The sequence below is a fragment of the Portunus trituberculatus genome, chromosome 29, assembly GCF_017591435.1.
Source record: "Portunus trituberculatus isolate SZX2019 chromosome 29, ASM1759143v1, whole genome shotgun sequence".
In the NCBI taxonomy this organism is placed as follows: Eukaryota; Metazoa; Arthropoda; class Malacostraca; order Decapoda; family Portunidae; genus Portunus; species Portunus trituberculatus.
The window spans coordinates 11075404-11097016 of record NC_059283.1 but is presented as its reverse complement, the minus strand read 5'-3'; the positions used below and the strand labels follow the sequence as shown (position 1 = coordinate 11097016).

The window sequence follows — 21613 nt, the reverse complement described above, 5'->3', positions numbered from 1 at the left end:
TACATTTTCAAACCAGGACAGGGGACAAAATTATTTACTGTAATTGGATATCTAGAAATCAAGATTAAACTGTGCTTTTTAAAACTTTTTATTCTTATTGATGTCTACCATGATAAACACTTGCATCACTAATAACCAAAATATTTTATGACATTACCATTTCATCTCCAGAGTTTGGTCCCAAGGTGATCAACCCCAAGCCACTGATGAAACAGATACCCATCACTTGAGACAGAGTTTCACAAGCTCAGCAATGAGAAGGCAGTGAAGAATTGCTTCAATGGCTCACAGCAGGACCTGAAGGCCAAGATGGAGGTCCAGGCTAATGATGAAGACAACGACAATAGAGGGCATCTGTTTTGTGTGTAGGGTTGTGTTATTGTGCATCTTGGAGAGGTAGTGAGAAGAGGAGTAGGGCTAAGGTAAAGGAGTATTTGTGTGAAGGAGGTAGTAGTTGTTGAGGCAAATTGCTTGGATAAGTTTGAAGGGAATGTTGATGGTCATATCTTCTGGTATACTTGATAGTAATTGCCGTGTTCCGATGAATATAGATTGAGTTTTGTTAGCGTTTAACATAAGGCCACTACTTATAAAGTAATTTTTGGCAGTCGACAGCGTTACTTTGGCTCTGGAGGTTAGTTGGTCTAAGTAATTAATATTTTCACTGTGTATAAACTGAGTGTCGTCTGCATACTGAAGTACTATGCAATCGTTTACGATTTCAAACAAGTCATTGACAAATATAGAGAAAAGAATGGGACCAAGTATGGAACCTTGTGGAACTCCTTGTGTTACTAGGGATTTGGTAGATATGTGGTTGTGTACTTTGACTGATTGGGTTCTGTGATATAGGTAATCTTGTATCCAGAAAGGCTCGATACGTAATTTATGACATCTCTGCAGTAAAATTTTGTGATTAACGGTGTCGAAAGCCTTTGATAAGTCGCATAAAGTTATCATAGTTATTTTCTTATTATCTAGGTTGCTATATACATGGTTAGATATTACTGTGAAAGCAGTTTCGGTCGATAATTTTGGCCTGAAAGCATGTTGAGTGTTAGAAAGTAACAAATTCTCTTCTAGGTGGCCTGAGAGCTGCTTTGCTACAATTTTCTCTAGAATCTTTGATATTACTGGAAGGAGAGATATGGGTCTGTAATTAGAGCTGATGTTACTGTCTCCTCCTTTAAAGACCGGGACAACAGTTGCGTGTTTCCAGAGGGAGGGAAATTTTCCTGAAGCGATTAAGGTGTTGAAAGTACAAGTGAGGTATAAAGGTGTAACAAAAAGGCTGTCTTTTATGAAGCATAATGAGATACCATCGCTACCCACAGCTTTAGTTTCCTTTAGTGTTGATACTGTCAGAATTACGGTCTGGACATCAACTGGTTGAGGTCTGAAGAAAATTGTTACCAAGTTATCATCAGCAACTTGTATTACGTTACCTATGTTATTGTTGCTGTTAGTTTGGGTCAGTTTTGCACTTTTCAAGTTTTTTTTCCTACATTAGCAAAGAAGTTGTTGAACTCTTCCGCTTTGTCATTAATGTCTTTGTCTTCAATAACGTTGTTGTGTGATTTATTCTTGGGCACGATATTTCTGATGTTGTTCCACATCTGTGCTGAGTTACCTTTACTTTCATAAAACTTATTGTGATAATATGTCTGTTTCGCCTCTTGAAGTTTGTCTTTTACGTGTTTCTTTGCTTCTTTATATTTATTATAAAACTATATTTTGTCGATCTCATTTTAGCTTTGCTTGTAGAGTATCTCTATAATTCATCTTATCTTTCATTTCTTTGTTAATCCAAGGAGTTGGTGGTCTATTCAGTTGTTGTTGGGGCGACTTGGTCAAGAAAGGAATTAAAAACTGTGATGAGTATGTTCACCTGCTCATCAACGTCATCGGTTAGTGTGATGTTATTCAAGATGTGCAAGCTTTGTAGCAGCGCATCACAGAAGTTATCTCTGTTGTATGTAGCCATGCTTCTGAATGTTTTCTTTATTTTGGGTCGTTTAGGTTTGCTGATGTCAACTTTTGAGATAATCATGTTGTGATCTGCAATAGTACTGGGAAGGCAATCATGGTGAACAATACTGTCTTTTTTATTTGTGATTAAAACATCAAGTAGTGTTGCACATTGAGTAGTGGTGCGGGTTGGTTTATTTATTAATTGGAATAGTCCACATGCATCAGTTATTTTTCTTAGTTTGCTGTTATTAACTAGGAGGTTATCGTTAAGATCACCATGGGTTTCTTACGCAGATTAACGTGCTTAAAAACTTCTGAAAGGTAATCATATGATGCGGCAGGAGCTTTAGGATGTCTGTATACGCACCCTACTATGATTGATGGTAGTTTTGTGCATTGAATTGTAATATATATGTTATCGATCCCAAGACAGGGTTCAACGTTCGGTGATATTACTTTAGAACTTAAGTTCTAAAGTAATAAAGTGGAGTGTGTATAGACACACTTCACCTCCACGACCTTTATTATGTCTAAATAAATTATAACCTGGTACTGTAATTAGTTTATCAGGTGTTTGTTGAGGAAGCGAGAACATCAATGTCCCAATCATGAAACAGTAGTTTTATTTCATTGAAACTCGATAGGAGAGACTGTGCATTGATGTGCTCTATGGAATGACTAGCCTTAATTTTATCATAACGTTTAGCAGCAGTGTCTTCGCCAAGGACCTATTCTCCATAATAGTTACATAGCTTATTTTTATGACCTAATTGATAACATTTTGTACACTCTATTTTATGGTCAAACCTACAATTGGTTTGTGTGAGATTTGTCTCATCACAGTTGTAGCACGCTCCTCATCTGTATGGATTTGATTGTGGTGGGGACGGTGGGGAGCCATGGGTGTGGTGGCGGGACTGGCCGGTAGCATGTCCATGGGAAGGGTGTAGATGAAAGTTGTCTGGACGGGAGTTGGAGGGAAGGTGCTGAGGATTAGTGCACCTCCCCTCCCCAGGTGTGGGACCAGGTGCAGTCAGGTCACCATCTCGCCTTTCGTGCTGTCCAGGTGGGGGAAGGTGGCGGGGAGGATTATAGTAGTGGGCAGGTCTGTTGGTATGACCTGAGCCGCCTCGATGTCGCCCAACTGTCCTCCAGCCGTCAATGTCACCATTTTCCAGCTTGAATACTGGGTCAGACTTTATAATGAAGATTCCATTTTCATTACCCCATTTAAAGATGTGTTCATAAAAGTCGTTAATCTTAGTCTGCAGTGTATCGCTCTGCAAACTTGGCACCAGTTATGCAAGTGTCTGGAATCCAAGATAGTTTTTTCTCTCGCCCAACAGCTAATTAGTTCATAGTTTGCCTCAGTTAACCCATTCGCCCCGGAAGTTAGAAAACACGCATCGCGATCCATCCGGGAGGCCCGCGCGCTCCAAGATTTGAAGCTTTATTGTTGAGTAATCAATGTTTTAGCCATAAACTCAATATATTCATCACTTACTATATATCAGGATGTGTAAAAATGTTTGTATGTTACAATACACTTTCCATTGCTATGCTAAAAAGGAAAACAATACAAAATTTTACTTTTTATATTTTATTACTTTTTTTTTTTTATTACAGTTCGGGAGATTTCTCCCTGAATCTCTGGTGGTGGTGCTGTGATGGCGGAGGTGGAGGGGAGTGCGGTGATGTCGGAGGTGGAAGGGTGTGGCCTGGTGGTGGTGAAGGTGGGTAGAGGAGGCATCTTGCATTGGGTGGTGGGAGTGGTGACTCCAGGCATAGAGGGTGGTGGCGGACCCTCACCACCCCTACTTCATCCCCACCAGGATCCTCAGACTTGTGGAAAGAGAAAGATAAAATTTAGATTTCATTCAATAAAATAAAGCCTCCATAATATATACAGTACAATATATAATTTGTTTTCATATAATGAATTATATACTCACTAAAATGAAGTACTCCAGCTCCAACACCTGGTATAAGGCCACCTTCACCCTCTTGCCCTCCATGACGAAAGATGAATGGACCATATAGCTTATAAAAATTTGCGCAATATATGGCAATCATGAATTGCCATATATAGTATTTCTGTCTGTACAGATAGCCTAAAGCGTCTTATATCAGAGTGAAGCATCTCATTTGCGGTAAACACTGTTATTTATTGCTGAAAAGAGTCCCCTAATATATCTAGCATTTGCATGCCAGTATGTGTAGCAAATGACAACATATACCTGTCATGCAAAATATGCATTATTTCAAATGAGAAATAAATTGCGCACGAACAAAGAGAAAGAGAGAGAGGCTTCAATATGTCAGCACACACACACACACACACACACACACACACACACACACACACACACACACACACACAAAAAAAAAAAAAAAAAAAAACCTGCAGAAAACTACGAATGGAAACACTATGAGAGAGAGAGAGAGAGAGAGATTATCATCAGATAGTGGAGGATGGTGGTGATGAACATGATTCTCTCTCTCTCTCTCTCTCTCTCTCTCTCTCTCTCTCTCTCTCTCTCTCTCTCTCTCTCTCTCTCTCTCTCTTTCTTTCTTTCTTTCTTTCTTTCTTTCTTTCTTTCTTTCTTTCTCTCTCTCTCTCTCTCTCTCTCTCTCTCTCTCTCTCTCTCTCTCTCTCTCTCTCTCTCTCTCTCTCTCTCTCTCTCTCTCTCCATCTGTGAGCTGGGGCCTGTGGCTGCTACAGCTGACGAAACAGAGAAAAAATAAACCTTCATGCGAAAACTTATTCTTGTCTGCGATATGATAGTTACATATATTCATTTTCCCTGATAATATACATATCTAAGAGAACGAATGGCTGTTGGTTTTCTTGGGTACACTCATCTAAAACGCTTATGGCCCGCAAGACGTAATAATACGTCCCCAGACTGAAGGTAAGGCTTCTGGACGTATATATACGTTATCGGACTGGCGCGAGTAGCCACCATGACGTATATATACGTCCCCAGACTGAAAGGATTAAGGTTCTTGTACTCCAGCTCTGATAAGTCCGACACCTTGATGTTGCTCAGATTGATGTCACCAAGAATGAGATGTTTTCTTTTAGGATTGTCTTGAGTAGGTTGGCATGTCTGGCGTACATTACTTACATCACTTGTTTGTTTATTTTCATTAACTTTTTTCTCGAATGCATTGATACGATGATTCAGGTTAGGTAACAGGTTTGCCATGTCTCTAGACCTGTCATTAAGAGATGTCGCTGGGTCCGAGTCACTGTTACATTTTCCACACACGGTCTGTTCAAGGTTTACTAAGCGGTCATTGAAGTAGTGGAAACATGCTTTCATTTTCTTTATTTCCTTGTAGGTATGTTTCATTTCACTGTCTTTAATTTCGAGTAACTCATACAACTTCTTTATTTCACATTCCAGTCGTTTCTGGTTTGGTGCTAAATCCGTAGGTTGACTGTTATCTCTTGTGGTTGAATTATCGCCACAAGATATTGCACTGTCACGTTCACTCTACTGAGATGCTACACTAATGGGTTCACTGCGGGCATACACATCACTGTCACTTTCACTATTAAGAGATATAGAACTTTCTTGTTCACTAGGTGGAGAGTTAACACTGCGGTGTTCACTGGATGGCGATGATGTAGCTCCATCTCTGTGATGTGCCAATATCATATCCACGACTTGGTCTTTGTTGCCCCATATATTTGTTAAACCAATATTTCGGCCGTGTTTTTTTGTAGTTGCACTTTGGTGAAGCTGTTGAGATCATGTTTTGTAGGATTTTCCATGGAAGGCTCAATAGTGGCTTCTTCACGTTATGATGTTGCAGGGAGAGACGAAGCCATGTCGTTTCCTGAGATTTGTAGAGTGTACGTTTTACAGTTATAAACACAGGTGGGTGGGAGACGCTCGGAGCACACTGAGAAACATGTCCGTCCTCCATGGCGGAGAGGAGAGAGCAGTATAACCTAAAAAATATCCCAGACTTGGGCCTCCTCCATCCTCAATTACAAGCCAGTCTTGCCCCCCATTGCCTCTAGGAAGGTTCATCTGCTCGTCCATCAATGTCTGTCTGAAGCATTCATGTATGTTGATCATTAACATGAAACACGACAAAAGTTTTACATCCAATGTAATGATGAATGCAGTGTAGGTGACGCACATTAGGGGCACTCTCACATTCATTAAATAAAACCTTCATGATGATTTGTAAATGATACTGTATCCTTATCCTTGAAAAGTCCCAAAACTTGCAACATTATGCGTTACAGTCCTTTGAGACATAAGCAAGCAAGTTCTTCAGTGGCTTGTCTTGTCTAACCCAACAGACTCACCTGGCTTGGCTTCACCTCAGGATGGTCAGCCACTTCAGCCTCCAGCCCTCTGGAGAGTAAAGGAGCAGCACAGGCAATCCACATGGTCATTACTCAAGTAAGACATCAAGATTGATGGGTTGTCTTGCAGTGCTGATTAATTTTTGAAGCTGTATACACATTTTGTAGAAATTTTAATGTCTATGTTTGTTTGTGAGACAGCATTAGTTAATTCAGCATTTTGTATTGTTTTAAACTTGTCATTTCATTATGTATGCATAAACTCCACAACAGAGAAGCAGATTGTAAGAAGAAAGTTTATGAAAGTGTAGATTAATGACCTTTCATGGAAAGTTTTTTATTTTAATGTAGGAGGGATTAGGGTGTGTCCTTATCTGCTAGACCATAAGTGAAGTTATTGATTCATAACCAAACATACGATGAAGACCTTCCTATCCTCCACAATAGGTTGTGACCACAATGCCAACACGGACGAGATATTGCAGTCAGAGGAGCGGTGTGGACAGCTGGCACCCCGTGTGGACCAGTTGCTGATCATCGCCACCCTTCAGTATTGCTTGGTCCTCAACACAAAAGTGACCAACCTTAGCATCAACAAGGAGGAATGCATCAAGATATATCAATCACTCACCAGGTGTTTGAGGACGGTAAACAATGTTGGCCATTCATTTTTAACGGCATTCTTCTGGTATAGATGGCAGTGAAGTAATCTGCTCAGGGACTGCCATCTACGTGGGCCTTTTTGTTTCTTTGCTTTTGTTTCCCTTGGCCAGATTATCCCTCCTACCTTAAAAGAATAAAAGTGTTCCTTGTAACTTGTCTACTGCAATCCCCATTATCACTTCATTCCCAGGTCTTCAGCAGCTGGGCACCGAGGCAACAAGGGACATGACAAGGGATGTAGTGCATGTACTCATTCATATAATCTTAAACCATCGGCTCTCCCTGCTGAAGGACGTCACTCGGATCATTCGTGTCATTGATGTGCCAGTGGTGTGCATTGTGGAAAAAGTGCAGTCCCTACATATTCAGGTGTGTGTGTATTTCTATATGTTTTTTTTCTCTTTAAACTTCACTGTTACTGTTTATTATTATTTTCTCGTGCAATTCCAAACTCACACAACACTCAGACTTTCCCCGTACTTTTGGTGTATATTTCCCAAATTTTAATTTGTACATTATAGTTGTCTATCATCCTCCCAAGTACTTTTTAGGTGGGAATATTACTTTGTTATCCTACATTGATTCTTGTACTAACAAGGATGTTATTTTATTGGGTGATTTTAACCTTCGAGACATTTTGTGGACTGGACATGTCCCTATGGCATTTTCTCCTCTCTGACCTTCCTTTTGGATTTATTCCAGTCCTTAGGCTTAGTGCAATGGGTAACTTTTTTTACTTTTTTTGCTTCAGGTAATACTTTAGATTTGTTTTTTACATCCAATCCTGATTGCATTTCAATGACAACTATTTCTGCTCTGCTTCCTAGCTGCGGCCATGTTGGCATTTTATTTAGTTGTTTTGTTTCATCTATCCCACCTCCATGCTTGAGTGATTTTGATTTTGATTGGTTTTGCGGGAATTTTAATTCCATGTCATTATTTTTCATTTAATGATTAGGATCTTGAATTACAAGGGTGTAATGTAAAATATTTATATAACAAATGACACATTTTGATTAATTGGTTCAAGCACTTTATTGCCATTAAAGTTGAGTTCATCTCGCCCTCCGTGGGCTGGTAATGTTTCTCGTAGTATTGAGTCTCGTAAGATTGTAGCGTGGAGGGATTACAATTAAATGCCTCAGTTCTACCCTTGGTCGACATTCTCCTATAATGGTCCAGGCATAGTTTAGCTTCAGAAATGCAAACATCCAGTGTAAATGTAATGTTCGTGAAGCTGCTGAAACGTATGAATGTTCTTGCTTCAAATGGTAATGTGAAGTTTTCATGTTTACTTGAGGAGAAAGAAAACAGACAAGCCTTCTGTCGGTCTCCTGCTTGTTGATATAATGTGGCACAGTGACTGTATGTCTATGGCTAATCTCTTGACTAACCAATTCTTATGTCTTCGTTGATGGTGTTTGCATGATACTTAACCGTTTCAAGTCTCCGATTCCCTTTTGTCATTTAGGTAGGTGAGTATTGATGATATCTTCAAATCTCTTAACCTGTTCAGTACTGGGATACATTTTTACCTTGAGATTTGTGTACGACTATACCATTCTATTGACATTAAGAAGAGTTTATGGAGGTCAATAGATTAATGGACAAAGTCTTCACTTTTTTATTTCCCACAAGAGTTTCTGAAGCTGTACAGAATCACTAAATAGTAAGCAGAATGAATATGGAAATGCATCATGGTACTGAAAGGGTTTAATAAATTAAAGTTGTCGCCTGATTGTTTTTTTTTTGGTTTGCTCTCTATTGTTCCTACTTTATGGTACCCTCTCTACCTTATCTTTAATAAGGGTATCTCATCTATGGGGGTTCCTCAAGCTTGAAAACTAGCTAATATTGTGCCTCTATTTAAATGTATTGCCCACTCTAATCAATCTAATTAGCTTGACTTCTATATGTTCTAAATCACTTGAGAGAATTATTGTCTCTTATTTATGTGCTTACTTAGATGACGGTGCTTTAACTTCTTCACAACAGCAATTTGGCTTCTGTGCTGGGTTATTATTTGTAAGTGATCAGCTCCTTTATGCATATGTCTGTGTTAGCCTTCACTTAGATTCTGGCTGTGCTATTGATGTGGTCTAGTTTGGTTATAGCAAAGCATTTGATATTGTTAATCATGCAGTGTTACTGAATAAGCTTTCTGCTATTGGTGTAACTGGTCTCTTGCTTGGATGGCTGAGTGACTTTCTGTTGGAACATTGAATGAAAGTTGTGGTCCACTGCTGTTTTTAGTCGTGATGTTGATGTTTTGAGTGGTTTCCTCACGGATCTGTTGTGGGTCCTGTTTTATTCCCAATCTACTTTAATCATATATCTGGAGTTAGCAGTAAAGTTGTCCCGTTTGCTGATGAATTGGAAATCTGGCCTACCTTCCTCTTCCACTCACTGAGTTGCTAATTTGGATGAGGCTAGTGCGATTATACAAAATCTCAATTTTCCTCCGACCGTTCTATTGCTTCTTTGGTAGACGGCCACTATTCTTCTCCTAAATGTATTAATTTTGGTGTTCCTCAGGGATTTGTCATGTCACCCATTCTCTTCCTATTATTCATAAATGATCTTCTAAACCGAAATTCTTGCTTTATCCACTACTACACTGATGATACCACCCTACACCTTTCCATGCCTTTTCAGAGACGACCAACCCTTCAGGAAGTTAATAGTTCCCGTTAGGATGCCACAGATTTCTGATTGGGGCAGAGAAAGTTTCTTGCCTCAAAGATCATTTCCTCCATCTATCAACTCAACACAACCTTCCAGACAACTATTCCTTCTTTTCAATGACACTCAACTGTCCCCCTCTTCTACACTGAATATCCTTGGTCTGTTCTTTACTCAAAATCATAACTGGAAACTTCAGATCTCATCTCTTGCTAAAACAGCGTCCATGAAGTTAGGTGTTCTTAGGCATCTCTACTAGTTTCTCTGCTAACTGTTCATGAGACTTGTCTGTCCATGTATGGAATACTTTTTGCAAGTATGGGGGATTTTGACTCACAGGTTTAGTAGATAGGATGGAATCAAAAGTTTTCATCTTATCAACTCTCCTCCTCTGACAGACTCTCTTCAGCCTCTTTCTCACCACCACAATGTTGCATCTCTTAACTAAGTCCTACTGCTATTTTCATATACCTCCTCGCTTCACAATGCTTTTCATCCTCCTCTCATCACTAGTCTAATTCTCTTGGGCAAGATTTAGCCAGTATTCCCAATCATTCATACCTTTCTCTGATAAACTCTGGAACTCCCTACCCGCTTTTATATATCCAACTTAATATTACATGACTTCATTTAAGAGGGAGGTTTCAAGACATTTATCTCTTTTTTCTGGGTATTACTCTTGGATTTGCAATGGAACTGGCAATTAAATGAGGTGGTTTTTTTTCTGTCTTTTTCTTTTATGTTGTGTTATGCCAGCTATTCCCTCTTACACACAAAAAAACCCATTTCTTTTGTAACATTTCTTAATTTATCCATTCATGTATCTATCTTATAATTTTCTTTGTATTTTTCACTTTTTTGCTACTTAGATACAAAACAAAAAAAATTTCATGCACCTCCTAAACATTTCACCTTATTTGACCTCTCCTCTTAGTTCAACATTTTTGTTTCCCTAACACACATGCACTCACATACACAAAAGATAATAATAAGGAACTCTGCCGCTCTCAGGAAGTGGTGGTGGTGGTCCCTGAGTTTTGGACTAGTGGAAGGCAGAGCAGCACACTCTGACCACCCTACCAGTCTGCCGTGCAGCTCAACAAAGCCATCCGCTTCCAGGAGGCCCGTGGCGAGGAGTGGGTCAGCCATTCCATCCGAACCATCCACACAGCAGGTACTTTGTGGGTGTGTTGTACTGGAACATTATACAGAAAGGTTACTTGTGAATGTTTTTTGATTTTTATAGTAATTTTGTGTATCTTCCTAATGTTAAAACTACCCTTGACAATATTAAGAGTATTTGTGAATTGTCCACTTTTTGAAAAGTACTTGCAAATCTACCTAATTGTAAAAGTAACAGTGTATATTTCTAAATTTTAAAGTACTTAAATTGTTTCAATATTAAAAGTATTTATTAATTGTCTGAATGTTTAAAGTACTTGCTAATCTTCCTAATTTTAAGAATACAGTAATACTCCACTTAACGAACAGGATAGGGAGTGTCAAAGCTGTTGGTAGAGCAGAAATTCGTTAAGCGTACGTAATTTTCCCATAGGAAATAATGGAAATGGGGGATGCGTTCTGGACTGGTCTCCAAAATACCACATGGATAAAAAAAAAAAAAAAAAATATATATATATATATATATATATATATATATATATATATATATATATATATATATATATATATATATATATTTCTATTAGCTTTTTACAAACCTTGCCCCCAAGAAAGGATTGTTTTGTAATGCATAAAGTGAAATCTTACATGAAATACCAAAAAATAAAGCAGAGATGATGAGATCGACCACAGACGGCGGAGACTCCGGCGACTTGGCTGCTTCTTCTTCTTCTTGTGACCTTTTTAGCTTGGCATGTTTTCTTTCACCACGATATTAAATTTGTTTCCACTCCTCTATTGCCTGCTATAATGGATATCATATCTTAGTATTCATATATGCTCATGACATGAGGATAACTTGTACTCCATGGCAGTGAGTGACAGTGAATTACTAATGAAATACCGCGGTATTTCATGTAAGATTTCTCTTTATGCATTACAAAACAATCCTTTTTTGGTGGCAAGGTCTGTAAAAAGCTAATTGAAATGTTTTTTGAACATAAATGCATATATAAGGAGGTGGTGTTCCCAGCAACCTCGTCACCGTCCCTCCAAGCCTTCATGGAAGCCATTTCACGGCAGGAGGTTGCTCTGAGGTTGTTAAAGAATCTTGGATTCAGCTCCAGGAGCGCTAGAGACAGGCGGGGAGCCAGACAATCACAGTGAAGCTGCCACGTCCGGTCCCTCACCCGGCAAATTCAAACCCAGAAAATTCGCTAAAATGGATGTGGTTGTACGTTATGCTGATTTTTTGGTCTAACTTTATATAGTACATTAAACCGGAAATTTGTTAGACGAACGTTCGTTAAGCGGAATATTACTGTACCATCTCTTCACATTCCACTTCTATATGATGAACAAAACTGACATTTCTCCCACAGGAAAGGCAAACACATAGACACGACCAGTGAGTGTGTGCTCCACCGGCTGCCACAAGCCTCCTTAGCACCTGCTGTGCCTCCACCCCAGCAGGGATGGGGTCAGCAGGAGTGACCTGTCCCCACTGCAGCCCCTCACAGCAACCCTCTTCACTGGCAGCCGGCTCCTGGATCACAGGTCAACGCACGTCTTGCTCTGTCAGTGTGGCTGGCCTGGAGAAGAGGTCGTTTACAGTGGATGAGAGGTTAGGGGTCATATGCATCACTGTTGTTGTCACTTTTTTACATTTATAATTTTTCTAACTTATTTTTTGTCTATCACCTTTCATTAGTAAAAAAATCACCTTTCATTAGTACTCCTTTGTATCATTAAGTATTTTTGTCTATGTCATCTTTATTGTTGGTTTTTTCACTTAAAACTTTTTGTTTGTTATCTTTGTTACAATATCATGTTTTCATTTGGTTATTAAGATGTTTTTCACCTTTACATTAATGCCACCATTGTTATCACCTTTCCCTATTTACTTACTGTGAGGTTATGAATTGCCTTCTTTTTCTATTCATAACACCTAAGTTATATCACTTTACACCACTATACCACCCTTATAAACAATTTCCTTTGTCTTATTACCTCTGCTATAACCTTTAAATCACCTCAACAATTAATAACACTTAACATTCTGCTTTATATCTTACACTAACATTCTGCTTTATATCTTACACTAAAACTGTTGCAATTTCTTTCTAGGACAAGGCAGTTTCTTGTGGAGTTGTGAGGTGATGGTGGTGGTGATAGAATACCTGATGGAGACACAGGGCCTGCATGCAACACCCCCTCAGGCCAACACCTTCTGCAATGACTGTGATGTTTGTTAGCAAGCTGGTGGAGTCACAGGGCCAAGAGCATAGGGTAAACAGGTTAAGAGAGGAGGAGGAGGAGGAATATTGAGAGGAAGTGGGCATTGTAGTGGGTTAAGTCCAGTGATGTTTGTGAACTTGTGAAATTTTGGGAGTAAGAGGTGGATGGTTTGGGAAATATTGTAATTTGATGAGAGATATTGGAAGTAAGTCTTTTTGTGCGGTACATGTGAATTGTAGTGAAAATTGAATCCAGTTATGCTCATGTATGTATGAAAATTTGTGAGTAAAGGCAGGTTCGCACTTGGCAATTTGCTGTTGGAATTGCCAACCGATAGAAGTATCGGGTGGACTTTGGTGCCTAGCAGCTTGAATTACCCACCACAAATAAAGACTGACACATTGGTCTTGCTTGTCCAGTTACTAGCAGTTTTGTATACATTGTGACTTCACAAGGGAAGTTGTGGAAGATGATGATGTGGAGGCAGTGGCAAAGTGGATAAGGTGATGACTGTGGGATCAGGCAGATGTCCACGCGTAGGTTTGAATCCCAAAACTTTGCCATTTGTTGAGTGGTTTAAAGTTACCTACTTATCACCATGATACCCAAGTTCTAGGTGGTTTCACCAAAGATGTGCTTGGGTGGTGATATGGACCTTAATATGGGTACCACTATAAATAATATTGCCTACACCACTAATGGTTGGTAGCTTAACAGCGCTTCCAGTACTCTTTTCTCAACCTTTGTTGGTTGGCGGCGCACTAAAGACATGTTTTTAATTTGGCGACGCACCATCTCTTTAATAATTTAATTTCATAATTAATTAACCTTTTACTCTTTCACGGACGTCGAAAACTGCAAGAGTATTTTCTGGGCCTTTTTTGAAATATGTGGGTATTGTTTTTCCATTTCAATCCAAAAGCTTTCTAATGACATTTCCATATATTGCAGTCTTAATGTGCGGTCATTTCGGATATCAATTAGTTCCTCTTCTTCATGAGTGCTAAGTTGAGGCTTGTGTAAGGGATCGAGCACGAATGGATTTCTCAGCCAATCATAACTTTCAGTAGATATATTTGGGAAGTATTTTTCAATGCTCCTTTCTAGGCTTGTAAGGTGGTCTGTAATGAGTGGAACAATGTCTGTGTTGTTTGCTGCAGCAGTCTTTTGAAACATGTCAATATTACCTTCACTTGACCTGTCTTTCCAAACCTTGATTTTTTCTTTCATTGACTGCATTTTATCAGTGCATGTTAACATATTTTCATTTCTCCCTTGCATACTTACATTCACCTTGTTCAAATGCTCAAATATATCTGCCAAATAACATAATTTTGCATTCCAAATTTCGTCAGCCAGTAATTCGCAGAATTCTGTTTTCTCTTCAAGAGCAAAGAAAAGAAGAATTTCCTCTCTTAGTTCATGCACACGGGATAACACTCTGCCTCTTGACAACCACCGAACTTCCGTGTGGAAGAGAAGACCTTCGTGGGCAGATCCCATTTCTTCACAAAGACTGGAAAATAATCTTGACTGCTTTGGTCTACTTTTAATAAAGTTCACCATTTTCACGACATTATCAAGAACAAATTTTAAATCTTGTCCAAGTGTTTTAGCAACAAGAGCTTCACGGTGCAAGAAACAATGTGTGGTAATCAGAAATGGATTTTCCTTCTTCACTAAAGACACAAAACCCTTTACTGACCCCACCATTGATGGACAACCATCTGTGCAAATTCCTACACATAATTTCCATGTTAAGTCCATTTCTACCAAATATTCTGTCACTGTAGAAAATATTTCCTGTCCTGTTGTTTGACTTAGTTCTTTGCAGCACAAGAATTGCTCGGTTATTTTCTTATCATCAATGAAACGGATGAACACAAGTAACTGAGGTTTCCTCAATATCTATTGATTCGTCCGCTTGTAAGGCAAACATTTTATCTTTCACCAGTTCACACACACTTTTCTCAATGTCAGATGACATATCCTTGATTCGTCTGCCAATCGTATCGTTTGAGAGAGAATTTTTTCACTTCTTTTTCAGCCTCATCCCCAAACAAAGTTTTCACTACAGAACAGCAAGCTGGAAGAAAATAGGATTCTGCAATTGAATGGGGTTTCATTTGTTTTACTGTTTGTTCTGCTACTAAATAGCTTGCTTTCTGTGCCTTTTCTGCTACCTTCACTTTTTTCTCAAACCCAAGACTTTGTTGTTTGTTTTCTTTCAAGAGTCTCTTAAAGTAATCTATAGGTTTCTGTGTCAGGTGACGATGCTTAGTTGATAAATGTCTCTTCATTTTCTGTGGAGTCATAGATTCATTTGATAACTCAAGCCACAAACAACACATTTTGGTTTAGGGCCATTTTCGCTATCACAGCAAGTGAATCCAAGTCCAAGGTAACTGTCGTTATACATGCGAAATGACTTGCTGCGGCTACTTTTGCTGGTACCTGTCATTGTTTTAACTGATCTCAAGCCCGTCATATCACTTTTTCTGCTCGGACCCGCACAGCTGTACTCACTTTCAACTCTCTCTTCACTTTCCACGATATGGCCTGGACGAGACGTCTCACTTTCACCAGGTTTTACTGTTACGTCACCATCAGTGCCTTCGACACATGTACGCTTTGACTTAATAATGTCCTCTGCAACTTCTTTTTCTTCAGCACATTTACTCTTTTTTTATGAGGTATTTCTCCATTTTTAAGCCTCGTTGAGCAACGAATGCAGTACGGCACTACGCGTTACGGGGAGTCAACTGTAGCACTGAGACCCCTTGGTCCTGGCCCTGGAGCTGCCTACCCAATGTTCTCGTTAAGGCGTGGACACACTTGCCTAGAACATTGCCCGAAACACTGCTCGACGCATGAAGGAAACATGTAACACGCATGCTAGCAACATGTCACTGACAGCACTGGGACAGTGTTTCGGCCACTGTTTCGGGCAAAGTCATGGACATGCTGGAAACAGAGGTGAAATAGCTCGTAGCCTCGTCCACACCACTGCTACCACCATGTCACAGGCAGAGCTGCCGACATGATGTGGACACTAGTGCCTCGAACACGTCTGTGACAAAGTTCGAGACATGCTTCCTTCATGCGTCGAGCAGTGTTTCGGGCAATGTTCTAGGGCAAGTGTGTCCGCGCCTTTATATGTTGCCATATTAATTGTTACTAAAGGTTCACGCAAATCACATCATATATTCCATCTTGTATACAACCAACTGGTATGCATATGCTCAGTTTGTACACACATCTAAAATTTTTCACATGAACGTGTAAATAAGCAAAATAAGACAAGTGATATGGCAACTCAGAAATGCCAGCTGACTGCAGCTCTGATGGACGGGTACAGGACGTGTCCGAGTACTCGCGGCGCACCTATGTGATCCCCGCAGCGCAAAAGTGCGCCGCGGCACAGGTTGAGAAACACTGCTGTAGGCACTATAGACCAAGACATTAAAAGAAAGAAAAATTGTTCTAAGGCAGAAAAGATGGTGTTGGAGCTGGTGAGGAATCAACAGCATGTGTGGGACCCAAGACATCCTCTATATAACAAGAATGCCTTCAAAAAAGGATGTTTTGTTGTTCAAACCAGATTAAGTACAATCATCAATTGCCATTGAGTGTGTATGACACATGAATTGTCTTGTAATCTATTATTTATCAATATCTAAAATCTAGTTTTGCAAGGTATGGACCTATTATTCTTTCAGTTTCACTTTTTAAAGCAAATGCTGCAAATTTCATGTTCCTTTTGCTACTGTAGGGAAAGGAATGACTCGTGCTGTTCCAGGCAAATTTTCAGTTTTAAATGTTCATTAATAACTAGCATCACCTCCAAGGTGGTGATGCTCATGTTTGTTCTGCTGTCCAAGTCAGGTGGAAAGTGTCTAATGAATGGGTAATAGTGAATATTTCTTGTCTTTTTCTACAATATCTCAAGAAAAGTTAAACTTGCAGCATTTATGTAAAAAAAGTGAAAGTGCAGGATTGTGCAGAACTGTGCGAGTTGCAGGTATTTGAAGGTTTGAAGTATTGGGTTAATATTAGATAATAGTAATACTGATGATGTGTTATGTGCTCATAATGACAATTGATGATTCTGCTTACGTTGCTTGCAATATCAGCCCCATAGACCCTTCAATACTGAAGTTTGAGCAAAGATAACTAAAAGGTGTGGAGCATGGACACTAGACAGACTCATTTGACACTGCTAGCCAGCCACTACTTCTCACTTCCTAGCCACTGTAGTGTGAATACATTCCGACTGGGAGTGGTCACTAAGATTCCAGCGGCTGACAATTCCAGCCATACATTGCCACGTGTGAATCTGCCTCAAAAGGTAGATGGTTTGAGAATGTTGCAGTTTGATGTGGGGATATTGAAAGTAAGTTTGTTTGTGTAGTAAGTAGAAACTAGTGAAATTTAATGCCAATTATGTTTGTATACTCGTAAAATTTATGGAATGCTAAGAAATGGGTTATGAAAGGAAATTGTAATGATGAAATGCTAATTCTTTGAGAAGCTAAGATAAGACAAATAATTTCTGCATCCTTGTATTTCTAATAATGGATAGGTACTTAGAGGAGTACAGAGACAAGGTTAATACTCAAGTAAAATACTTTACAAGAATAGCGATATACATCATCAAAGTTTTTGATGTTGAAATTTGCAAAGACAGGATAGATTATTAATTACAGAAAAAATATTGGAATAGAAACAAGTGGAAGTGTGTGTCTCAATATAATGTAGCAGTAGAGATAAAAAAGAAATCAAAGCTTTTAACATTGAAATGTAAGAGGATATCATAGATACTAAAAAAAGGAGAAATATGACTAAATATTAACTTGGTAAAGCAGTAGAGATGAAAACGATGAAATCAACAAATCTTGAATACTGAAGTTTAGGAGGAAAGGAGAGATAATGTGAGTGGGTATTGCTATTCACCTCAACCTGAATCATTATATCCTGTTCACAGTGAGAAGATTTGTCTATCTATAGGTCAGCCTGGCAATTCCACACTGCTTGGACAGATAGATGGATGATTTCTGCACATGAACAGGATAACCAACTGGATAAAAGGGCTGAACAGTGATGGATGTCATAAGTAAATGACACTGTTATTGTCACAGGAAGTAGTGAGACAGAAAGAGTTTAATATAATACACAAAGTTTATTCATGTGAGAAATTGTTATTGTGGTGACTTACATAATTACATTTGTGAGTATGACAATCTATATATTTGTACAGTACATACATCCATTGTTAATTACGATGTATGTGTGTATGTTTGTTTATCAAGTTGTGTACATACATTTCCTGTATAGAAGAATGTTGATTTTGTTAGAGAAAGGTATAGTGTCTTGCTTGTAGAGAAATGTCTGTAAATGCCTGTAAATATTTGTTTACCTGCATGTATATCAAATGTTTGTAATGAAGGTTTACTTTGACAAGCTTCTTTTATTTACTGGACGAGTCTCTTCCTTCCTCTCTCTCTCTCTCTCTGCACCATCAGTGACTAGGTAAAAGTTTTAAGAAATCATTGCTGGGTCTGTGGGTTTTTGTTTTTCCTTAATTCTAGAGTTTGTATTGGGAGGAAGAGCTCTCTTGATAAATTAATAGATACAGATGGAGAGAATAGCATAAAAGTGAGTAAAAGGGTTTTTGATAGTAGTGGGCAGCAGGAACCGTAAACTCAAGTATTCAAGGAACTGGCAGGCGGAATCAGTAGTGCGCGGCTGGTGAATACCGAATACCAGAGTCTCGGAACCGCCAGCGCGCTGCTTGATGAATACTAGGCGTGCTGGCGGTTCCGAGACTGGTATTCATCAGCCCGCGGAACCGGTTCCGGAATCGTTTTCTCGGGGAATCAGTAGAGCACGGCTAGTGAACACTAGAGTCTGAATCCCCAGCGCATTGCTTGATGGTTACCAGGGAAGGGTGTAGTGTCCCAGGATTTATCTAGATTACCGGCTGGGATGATTTTAGAATACAAAGTACTGACTCCCGGTCCTAAGAAACTTGTAATCTGTGATGGATACTGAATGACAGTGAATGTAAATGGATTCACGGTTCAGCTAATGAACACAGGATTTCTTTAATAATATACATGCTTGAGCTGTCTTATTTCGCTTCGATGCCATTGTCTAAGTAGATTTGAATGTGATAAATAATTTTCTAATACCGCAAATTTAGGTATTATCTCGATATATACACCTTTAACACAATGTTCTAGAAAAAAAAATTACGTTATGATTCGATATAGAAAGTTGTGTAATGAGCAGTTAATGAATTATGTGTGTATAAAATTGTTTTTTTTTTTTTATTTAATCATGAAAATGACGGACGCGGGTCCCACTCTCAGTACGGCAGGCTTAGCTCTTATAACGGGTATTAGGTAATTTTTCATTGATTTATCAATTCTTTTAAGATTTAAACTCTTGGATTTCTATAAAAAAAAATTTAAATTACTTATTTAATATATATTTTTTAAATATTAACATAATAATACACAATCAGGTTCTCATACACGCTTCATTCACACAGGGATCCTAGTCCTATCTCAAAACTATTGTCTTTGTCAGGGCATGGGGGAGGGAAGGATACCTCACAAGCACACAGGGTGGCTACGTAGCATCACTACGTATTGCACATACACATGAATAGAGAAAACACTCATATAACATCACTCAAGACTGAAATCATCCACACTTTCATAGTTTTATTTACATACATAATATTGTTGAAATATTTACAGTGCAAAATAAATATATACACATGAATCACAACTCTCTGATTAAATTGCTCTCAGTCAGGGAAATCATCAGCCTATCGATAAAAATATAAGAATAAGAGAAATGAAATATTCTGCCTTTTAAGCACTTCGTTTCTTGTCCTGCGGCAGCTGCCAACACTCTCTCTACAACAAGATACAATTTGATATATAGTGCTTTGACAAATAACCAAAGCTGGACACGATAACGAAGAGAAAGATGTCACAATAACTAGTAAAACATTGATATTTTTACAAGTATAGTATCTCATTGATGATAGACTTGGTAATAGATAGATATCATACATTCATAGTATTATACACACGTAGTCCCTTCACAGACATACGTTCTGTGCCTGGTTAAAACGGCAGTAGTGGTCTTGCGGTGGCGGTGGTGGTAGCGCTGGGCTATACTGACCCATACACACCCACACACTACCGAAAATACTCAAAACACCCCCACACACATCCAGAACATGTCTACACACACACACACAAGTGAAGTGAAGTGTTGATATATTACCGACAGTTTTCAAGCAGCACCAAGCACCAGTTAGGCGACAAGACAAGCACTGCAAGATTTCGCCACAACCCTCCACACTGCCTTATCTTCGTCAATTAAAGGTATTTATAAGTCCATTCACTTATTTTTAGGTTTCCTTTACATATGATAGTGAAAACAGTACGCAAATATTAAGAGAAGATAGGTATAACGATCATTAAAAAGAGCAAGGCGTCAGTAATAACAGCTGATATTTGCTTCCTTCACTTACCGTAAGCCAAATATGTGTCAGAATGCCGGCACCAGTCTACTATTTCATATCCTACAGTCAAAAGTTCCCTATATGGCTTAATTTTAATAAAGACAACATATGGAGGTCCGCCACCATTGCTCCCACTGTTGCCTCCGGGCCGCCTCCCACCGCGGTCCCCCACCCATCACCCTCCCTCTGGCAGTCTGATTGCTGGGTCAAATACTTTTTTTCAAATATATCTAACGGTAATATTATGCTTCCATGGTGTGTTTTTATGGTATTTATAAACGTTTCGTTGTGCTTGAAGTGTTTTCCGCGTCAGTATTGGGTAAATACGTAGCGTTTAGTGGTGTTTTATGGCGTATATTAAAGTCTTTTTATCGGTCAAAATTTTCAATTTTCAATTTTGAGCTCTTTTATTTGAGGCTATAAGTGTACCTTTATAATGTTAAAGAATCGTCTATACTCTTTTAAGGGTGAAATCAATCTATTGAGTGAAATATGTGGACTCTAAAATGGTGTTTGGTGCTGTTGAGCAAAACATCTTATTTTTCTTTATTTTATTTGCTCACGTTTCTGCTTCTCGGTCTAACTCGCTGTAGAATGCCTTAAAAGATAACTCAGACTCCATGAAATGTGGCAAAATACTCGCCAAGTGAAAATGGCTTGCCTATCCTGGACGTTTTACGAAAGTTATTGTTGAAAATGTTTTATACTTTTAACGTAATTAATTTAGACATTTTTTAAAACCTAGTTGAGCTGGAGATATTTTGATATTTTGAAAATGAGTTTTAATATTTATCACGTCATAAAATGTCATGCATTCGGCCGTGGCTTCGTTTTTTCTAAAAGTCATTTTTCAAATCAAATAATTTACGTAATTTAGCCGAGTCACCCCCGTTCCCGTTCTCTTCGCTGATCACAGGTGAGGTGGTGACTCATCATAGCCCTAGGCTGGCGCCTTTTTTCCAACATCCCAGTTCGTCAATATTTTGCCTAATATCTAGTGATTTCTACGTGTTTTCGTGTGTTTCTAGGTTCAGGTGTGTAGATATTGGTAGCACAAGGAGGAAGAA

At 38.9% G+C, this 21613-nt stretch overlaps 3 long non-coding RNA genes across 8 annotated transcripts in view; 2 read left to right on the top strand and 1 right to left on the bottom strand.

Annotated features, from left to right (window-relative positions):
• LOC123510527 overlaps nucleotides 1-18460 on the top strand; it is a 24916-nt gene extending 6456 nt beyond the window's left edge. For 2 of the 5 annotated variants that reach the window (XR_006676530.1, XR_006676534.1), the window contains 7 exons: nucleotides 172-3704; nucleotides 6293-6395; nucleotides 6746-6945; nucleotides 7152-7330; nucleotides 10655-10817; nucleotides 12148-12389; nucleotides 12893-13844. This is a non-coding gene — a long non-coding RNA (uncharacterized LOC123510527). Of the gene's footprint in view, nucleotides 1-171; nucleotides 3705-6292; nucleotides 6417-6745; nucleotides 6946-7151; nucleotides 7331-10654; nucleotides 10818-12147; nucleotides 12390-12892; nucleotides 13845-15715 lie in introns of those variants that run through there. The other 3 variants (XR_006676531.1, XR_006676532.1, XR_006676533.1) reach the window with 3 other exon arrangements.
• LOC123510528 overlaps nucleotides 10703-21613 on the bottom strand; it is a 23053-nt gene continuing 12142 nt past the window's right edge. For both annotated transcript variants that reach the window (XR_006676535.1, XR_006676536.1), the window contains exons 2-3: nucleotides 12135-12357; nucleotides 10703-10838 (exon numbers count right to left, since the gene is read on the bottom strand). This is a non-coding gene — a long non-coding RNA (uncharacterized LOC123510528). The remainder of the gene's footprint in view (nucleotides 10839-12134; nucleotides 12358-21613) is intronic.
• LOC123510529 overlaps nucleotides 20201-21613 on the top strand; it is an 8721-nt gene continuing 7308 nt past the window's right edge. Inside the window, exon 1 of the long non-coding RNA XR_006676537.1 lies at nucleotides 20201-20406. This is a non-coding gene — a long non-coding RNA (uncharacterized LOC123510529). The remainder of the gene's footprint in view (nucleotides 20407-21613) is intronic.